The sequence below is a fragment of the Emydura macquarii genome, unplaced genomic scaffold (assembly GCF_026122565.2).
Source record: "Emydura macquarii macquarii isolate MOO-44397 ecotype Brisbane River unplaced genomic scaffold, CSIRO-AGI_Emac_v2 contig_1786, whole genome shotgun sequence".
Classification (NCBI taxonomy): Eukaryota; Metazoa; Chordata; order Testudines; family Chelidae; genus Emydura; species Emydura macquarii.
In genome coordinates, this window is record NW_027131923.1 from 299,012 (window position 1) to 305,011 (window position 6,000).

The 6,000-nt window shown below is 41.7% G+C and overlaps 1 protein-coding gene and 1 non-coding gene across 2 annotated transcripts in view; one reads left to right on the top strand and one right to left on the bottom strand.

Annotated features, from left to right (window-relative positions):
• The window catches only part of PPEF1 (protein phosphatase with EF-hand domain 1), a 67,676-nt gene extending 61,955 nt beyond the window's left edge, over positions 1 to 5,721 (bottom strand). The window contains exon 1 of the mRNA XM_067556477.1: positions 5,096 to 5,721. The gene's annotated coding sequence lies outside the window, so the exon portion shown is untranslated. The remainder of the gene's footprint in view (positions 1 to 5,095) is intronic.
• On the top strand, positions 5,693 to 5,765 carry TRNAV-UAC (transfer RNA valine (anticodon UAC)). Its single transcript has one exon. It is a non-coding gene; the product is annotated as a tRNA-Val (tRNA).
• Positions 5,766 to 6,000: the final 235 nt, after the last annotated feature.

A 6,000-nucleotide genomic window follows, 5' to 3' on the forward strand; every position in this document is an offset into this window, starting at 1 on the left:
TCTTTGAGAAACTAGTTTACCAAGATTTGTCTGATAAGGCCATGTTTACACTAGCACTTGTGTCAGCAAAACTTTTGTCGTTCAGAGGTATGAAAAAAACCACTCCCGAGTGACATAAGTTTTGCCATCATAAGTGCTTGCGTGCACAGTGCTGTGTCGGCAGGAGATGCTCTCCAGCCAACATAGCTACCACCGCTCGTTAAACTGGTTTTATTATGTCGATGGGAGAACTCTCTCTCTCGTCAGTATAATGTGACTACATGAGCGCATTTACAGCAACACAGCTGTATCGGCACAGCTATGCCCCTGTAATCTTCTAAGTGTAGTTATGGTCTAAAATACATTTCAGACTTACATTCATCTTATGTTTATAACTTTATATATAATATTGCTAAATGCATTTCATCATGATATTATTGACCACTGAGTTATTAGTTTTCAGATGATACCTCATAAGGCATATTTTGTACCAAGATTATTACAATGGTATGTAGAATGTAAATACAGGGGTGTCTTCAGTCACAAGGGTGTGGGGTTTGAAATCGAGAAAAAGAAACTGGGTCAAAACACGTAAACCAAAAGGATGTCTTCAGTAAAAAAGAAAAACATTATCTCCAAACTATAGACAGAAACACAAAGGCATAATTTTGTACCTCTGAAGCCCCCGCTTTACTTATAATCTCTTATAGTAGGTTTCTTAGGTACTTGGTGCTTTTTGTATTTTGAAAAGATGAAGGTTTAATATTCATTAAGAGATCTAACAATGATTTTACACAATAATTCACTTTCAAAAACAGCTACTAAGGGAGAGGGTAAATACTTGTTCATGCCTCTAATACAAACTCTCTCTTCATTTGAAAGGTACATACCATTATCACAATAATTTAAAGAAAAATTCAAAGCATTCCTTTGACTTTTCAGTGGGAAATGACATGAGAAAGATGAAATCCATTAAAGTCTGAGGACGATGTGACATTGCCAAGATAATATCAAACATAGCAATGTGCATACAAGTTTTTAAAAATGGAAACTACAGACAAATTAAACTAATGTTGAGTTTCAGATACAAACTACCCAAACTCAGACATTCTGAGTATGTGCCTCCCTGAGCACAGTAAACTCAGATTTCCTCTGTCTTAAATCACACCACAGATGCGAGGGGAGGTCTTCAAATATTTATTTCAGTACTTTGATTTTTCCCCCTCATAAAATATAGTTGACTCTAACTTGAAGTCTAATCCTATATAAGTACCCTTTTCTTGAATGTACAACAAGGTAGTATGGTGCATTAGAGAATACATTGGACTGGGAGTCAGAGATCTGAGTTCTGGTCCCACCTCACCCATTCATTTCCTGTGTGACCCCAGGCAACTCATTTCAACTGTCTGTGTGCCTCAGACTCCCATCCCAACTTTTGTCTGTCTTGTCTATTTAGATTGTAACCTGTTCAGAGCTGGATTTGTCTCTCTCTCTCTCTCTCTCTCTGTCTGTCATGTGCCCGGCAAACAGTCCTGAATCTCCCCTGGGGCCTCCAGGAACTACTGAAATTAAAAAAATATATGTTTTTAAAGTACTGAAGGTATTTATCATGCGAGTTAATCACTAAAGGATAGCTCAAAGTCAACCCATTTTAGAGAGATATTAACATAGATACAGTGGCACAGGAACTAGACCCACCAGAGAAAGGAGGACAGTCTAGTAAAGAGGGCACTGGACTGGGATGCCTGAAACCTGGGTTTTAATTCAGACTCAAGCAACAGCCTTCCTGCATGACTTTGGGCAAGCCACTTCAGCCCAGACCCACAAGGAATCTAGGTGTTGCAGGAGGAGGGATCTGATGAGGGGCTCCCCCATCTCAGATGAGTGCTCTACCCAGTGGGCTATGGCACGTTGTGATGTGAGTCCCTCTCAATCTCTCCCTTTGAAGCCGTTTTGCTTTGTATTAAATAATTAAATAAGCATTTAGCCAGAAAGAACATGAGAATGACACTATACTCCAGTGATAAGGGCACTTACCTGGGAGCTGGGGAACTCCTGTTCAAATCCTTATTCCTCCTCAAACAGAAGGGGGATTTAAACTAAGGTGTTCCCCATCTTGGGTGACACTCCTTAACCACTGGGCTAAAGGTTATAAGGGAGGCCTCTAGAGTTAGGTTGCAACTAAACATGGTTTTTGTGGATCACAATGGCATCTAAATCTGGGATTTAGGCTCCAAGGTCTCTTTGTGGAGCTGGGCCGTCCATCTCTGTGCCTCAGTTTCCCCATGTGTAAAATAGGGATAAGGATACTGACCTCCTGTACATGAGCTAAGTATAATTATTATCAGGATTAGCAAACTATTAGTACTAAAGGTCCCTGACTAACCAGTCTCTGAAAGTGTGTTTTTGGTTTGTTTTCTAAAACTGGATCTGCCAGCTGGTAGTTGTGGCCATTGCACAAGTGGCAGAAGAAGCAGGAAGTCATTTTCTCCCCATCCCTTCCCCTACTATTGTGAAATCGCATCTAATGAAAAATGAATTTCTAACACTTTTCTTCCTAGTCACAATCAATTATCATACACTGCGTTACTTAAAGAAAACATTAGTAACAAAAAATGAAGATATACGTGCTTAAGTACAAATGTAAACAAACTTAAATTTCTCTTTTCTGCACCTTGTGCTAAAGAAGAGTAATGTGTTCCTGATCAGTCTTAATCCTAACATGGCATTTCTAATTACATTTTTAAGTGCCAGTCCTGTAAACACATCCTAAACTTACTACTGTGATATCGACTTTGATAGAACTACTCATGGTAGTAAAGTTAAGCACAGGTACAAGTGTTTACAGGATCATGTTCTTACTGAGGTGTATTAACTAGCCACTAAAAAAAAAGTTGCAATGATGCAGCGTTGCAAAGGAGTAATTCAGAATACCGACAGACTGTGCTTCATTGTACCTACATAAACTTATGCTATATCATAAAGATTAGGAAGAGCTGGTTGGGTAAGTAGAGCATCAGGAACTAGAGGGAACGAACAACTCATAAAAGTGAGTCCTGAGAGCCCTCTACTGACAGAACACCATATCCTCAAAGCTAAATTGTAAGAAAATGGCCCCTCCACAGCTCTTGTCCTTCAACATATTGTGTTCCCTGAACACACCCACGTTAAAGTAATGATCTAGTTAAAAACAAGATGCCTCACAGTTGTTATAACTTATCCTTTAGCTACCCTTTCACCTATTGTCCTGGGTACAGCAGATCCTATGGCCAAAAAATAAGCGACAAAATGGGGTGGGTTAAAGAACAGTTTTAGGCTTCTCTCTACATATTTTTACTTCTGTCATAAAAAGGAAAATGTTAATATTTTATGCAGAAATTTAGAAAGCAAATGTATCTGGTTTGTTTTCTTAATGGTTGCAAACAACTTCAATCACTAGTATGTACTATATAATTATTGTTAGGATAAATCATAACCACTACTTTGGATCCATTCTGGACTCTCTCACTTCTTAAAGGGACACTATATAAGATTGACAAGCCACAAAATCTACCCATTTCCTTATTACCTTTAAAAAAAAAAACTATCCTCCACACCAAAAAAGAAAAAATCACAAATGTTTGGAAGAGAAGTTAAAACAAGCTGCAATATATTACATAATACTTTCTCACAACCAATTTACAACAAACCCGCACAGCATCATTTCTCAGAAACAGCAGGAGCATGTATGTAGTTCACCATGCTCATCCTACCCCTTAACCATTTTGTCAACAAGCTGAGTATTGAAATTAAATATATCAATGTAAGAATCTGTTCTCTTCTTGTTCACGAGACAACTAAGCAAAACAGAGGGCTGGCCGGAGACACACAAACATGGCTGCAAATAAAAACAAAGCTGTCAGCCCTGAAACTGTAATTTTAAAAAAGAATTAAATAAAGTTTGATTTTTCCCCTATTTACTTACTATTACTGCCCCATCACGGTCTTTATAGTCCAGGGCTGAAAAATGTATTAAAATGTGTTACTTAAAAACGTTAAATACTTCTTAACTGCTCGTTCAGACATGTCATGAAAATCTTTTAGAGGCACAAACAACATAGGCCTCCAATCCTACAAATAGTCACACACATGCTGAACTTCTATGCACATCAGTAGCCTTGTTAACTTCAGTTACAATTAATGTCACATGTAACTGTATGAAGGACCCTTGGCACTCATGCACAGTACTGTGACTTTGTTCACACTTGAGAACTGAGCTAAGTTATTATCGTGTTTAACCATGATAGTGCTGCAACCCAGGTCAACAACAATCTCCTTGATTACTGTGGCTATAGAAGTTTTGCCCTGCAACTGATGCTATCCCAATAGTGTAGGTAATTATATTATAGTTTTATAAAATGATTGTAGGATCAAGCCCTCCCCACATCCCCCAAAAAGTGTGTTCAAGAAAAGCATTTCATTGCCCCTGGAAAACATGGCTCATGGGGTTCTACCAGTTTTCCTGATCAGCAGAGATAAAAGGGATTTTGGTCTTTGAACCACATTATAAAATAGTGCTAGTTTTATTATGTGTTTTGAGGATTGACTACAGCACGATTCTCAGAAAAGAATACCTGTCCTGTTGTGCAGATTCCAAACCAGAACCATGTTGAAAAATGGGTATAGCTAGAACAGCGCAGTACCCAGTGCGGACATGGCCCCTTTTGCTAGAAAGTCTGTCTGAAATGCAAACGTTCTGAATGCAAAATAGAAATTTATATTTGTTCTGCCACTGGCTTGCTAGTGACCTGGAGGCAGCCATTAAACCTCTCTAAGGCATCAGTTTCCTCATCCAGAAATAGCCACATCCATCTTTCCAAATGCTTTACAGAGATCTTTGGACTAAAAGCTTTATATAAGGCCTAGGAAGATTATTGTCATTTTAGAGTCTATACTCCTTGGGGTAAGCAGGGTCATTCTCTGCACATGGAGCTCACTGGGGGTGCTAAGTGATTGCATGGAATATCTTGCCTGATATTTTCTTTTTTCCTGCCCATCAAACACACCAGCAGCAAGTAGTTCATACTCCTGGGCCAATTACCTAAGAAACTCTAATTACCTTGAGCCACATACTCACCTCTAAGATGCTGCAGGGAAGACGAAATTAAAAACCTGGCTATTGTCTGTGTCCTACCCCGCCCCAAAGTCCGTCCCGGGCTCAGCCAGGGCATGAACGGAAGAGTTTCTATTGCAATCAGAAAACACAACCACACCCCCTTCTGCACATGCTCTGTGCTGGCCTCCACCAGAGCGGAGAGCCCCGCACTGGCACGGCACGTTGCACCCGTGGAATTGGGACAATGCAGGTGGCTCCTTCCCAACAATGTAGCCGGTGCCACTAGTCCCATGTCCCTTTAGCTGGGTCACTGCACGGCCCGGGCATTGGGCGAACCACGCGCTCCCAGGGCCGCGGGCAGCAGTCACGCGCTCTGCACAGCGGCTGCTCTGAGGCTCGCGCGCTGCGCGCGGCACCGTCTTCGCTTCTCTTCTCCTCCTTCCTTGGGAGGCGTCGCGCGTGGGAACGCCGCGGCCGCGCGCTTGCTGCGGCGAGCCCCGGGCCCCGCCGCCACTCGCTCGCGCGGCGTGGGCGGGTCGGCGGCGTAGGCGGGGAAGCGGGAAGCTCGCGGTAGAATCCTGCCTAAGAGCCGCCATGGCAAACATGTTTCTATGCGGCGGTTCCATAGTGTAGTGGTTATCACGTCTGCTTTACACGCAGAAGGTCCTGGGTTCGAGCCCCAGTGGAACCAAAGCTTGTGACTTCATTTTGGTGGGTTAAGTTTCTTTCTGGGGAAGGAAGCAGTAAGAGTCTTCCTGTTTTTCCAGTCTAGAGCATTTATGGTAACATTTCTAAATTAAGAAACCTGAGAGTTATGTCTGTGACCTCTGATAGTGCAGCAGCAGCAGCATGCACTAAAAGGGGGACAGTGTCTCCTGCTTGGATATAAAGCCATGCAAACCAAGGTCCTGTTCATTCATGCCTTG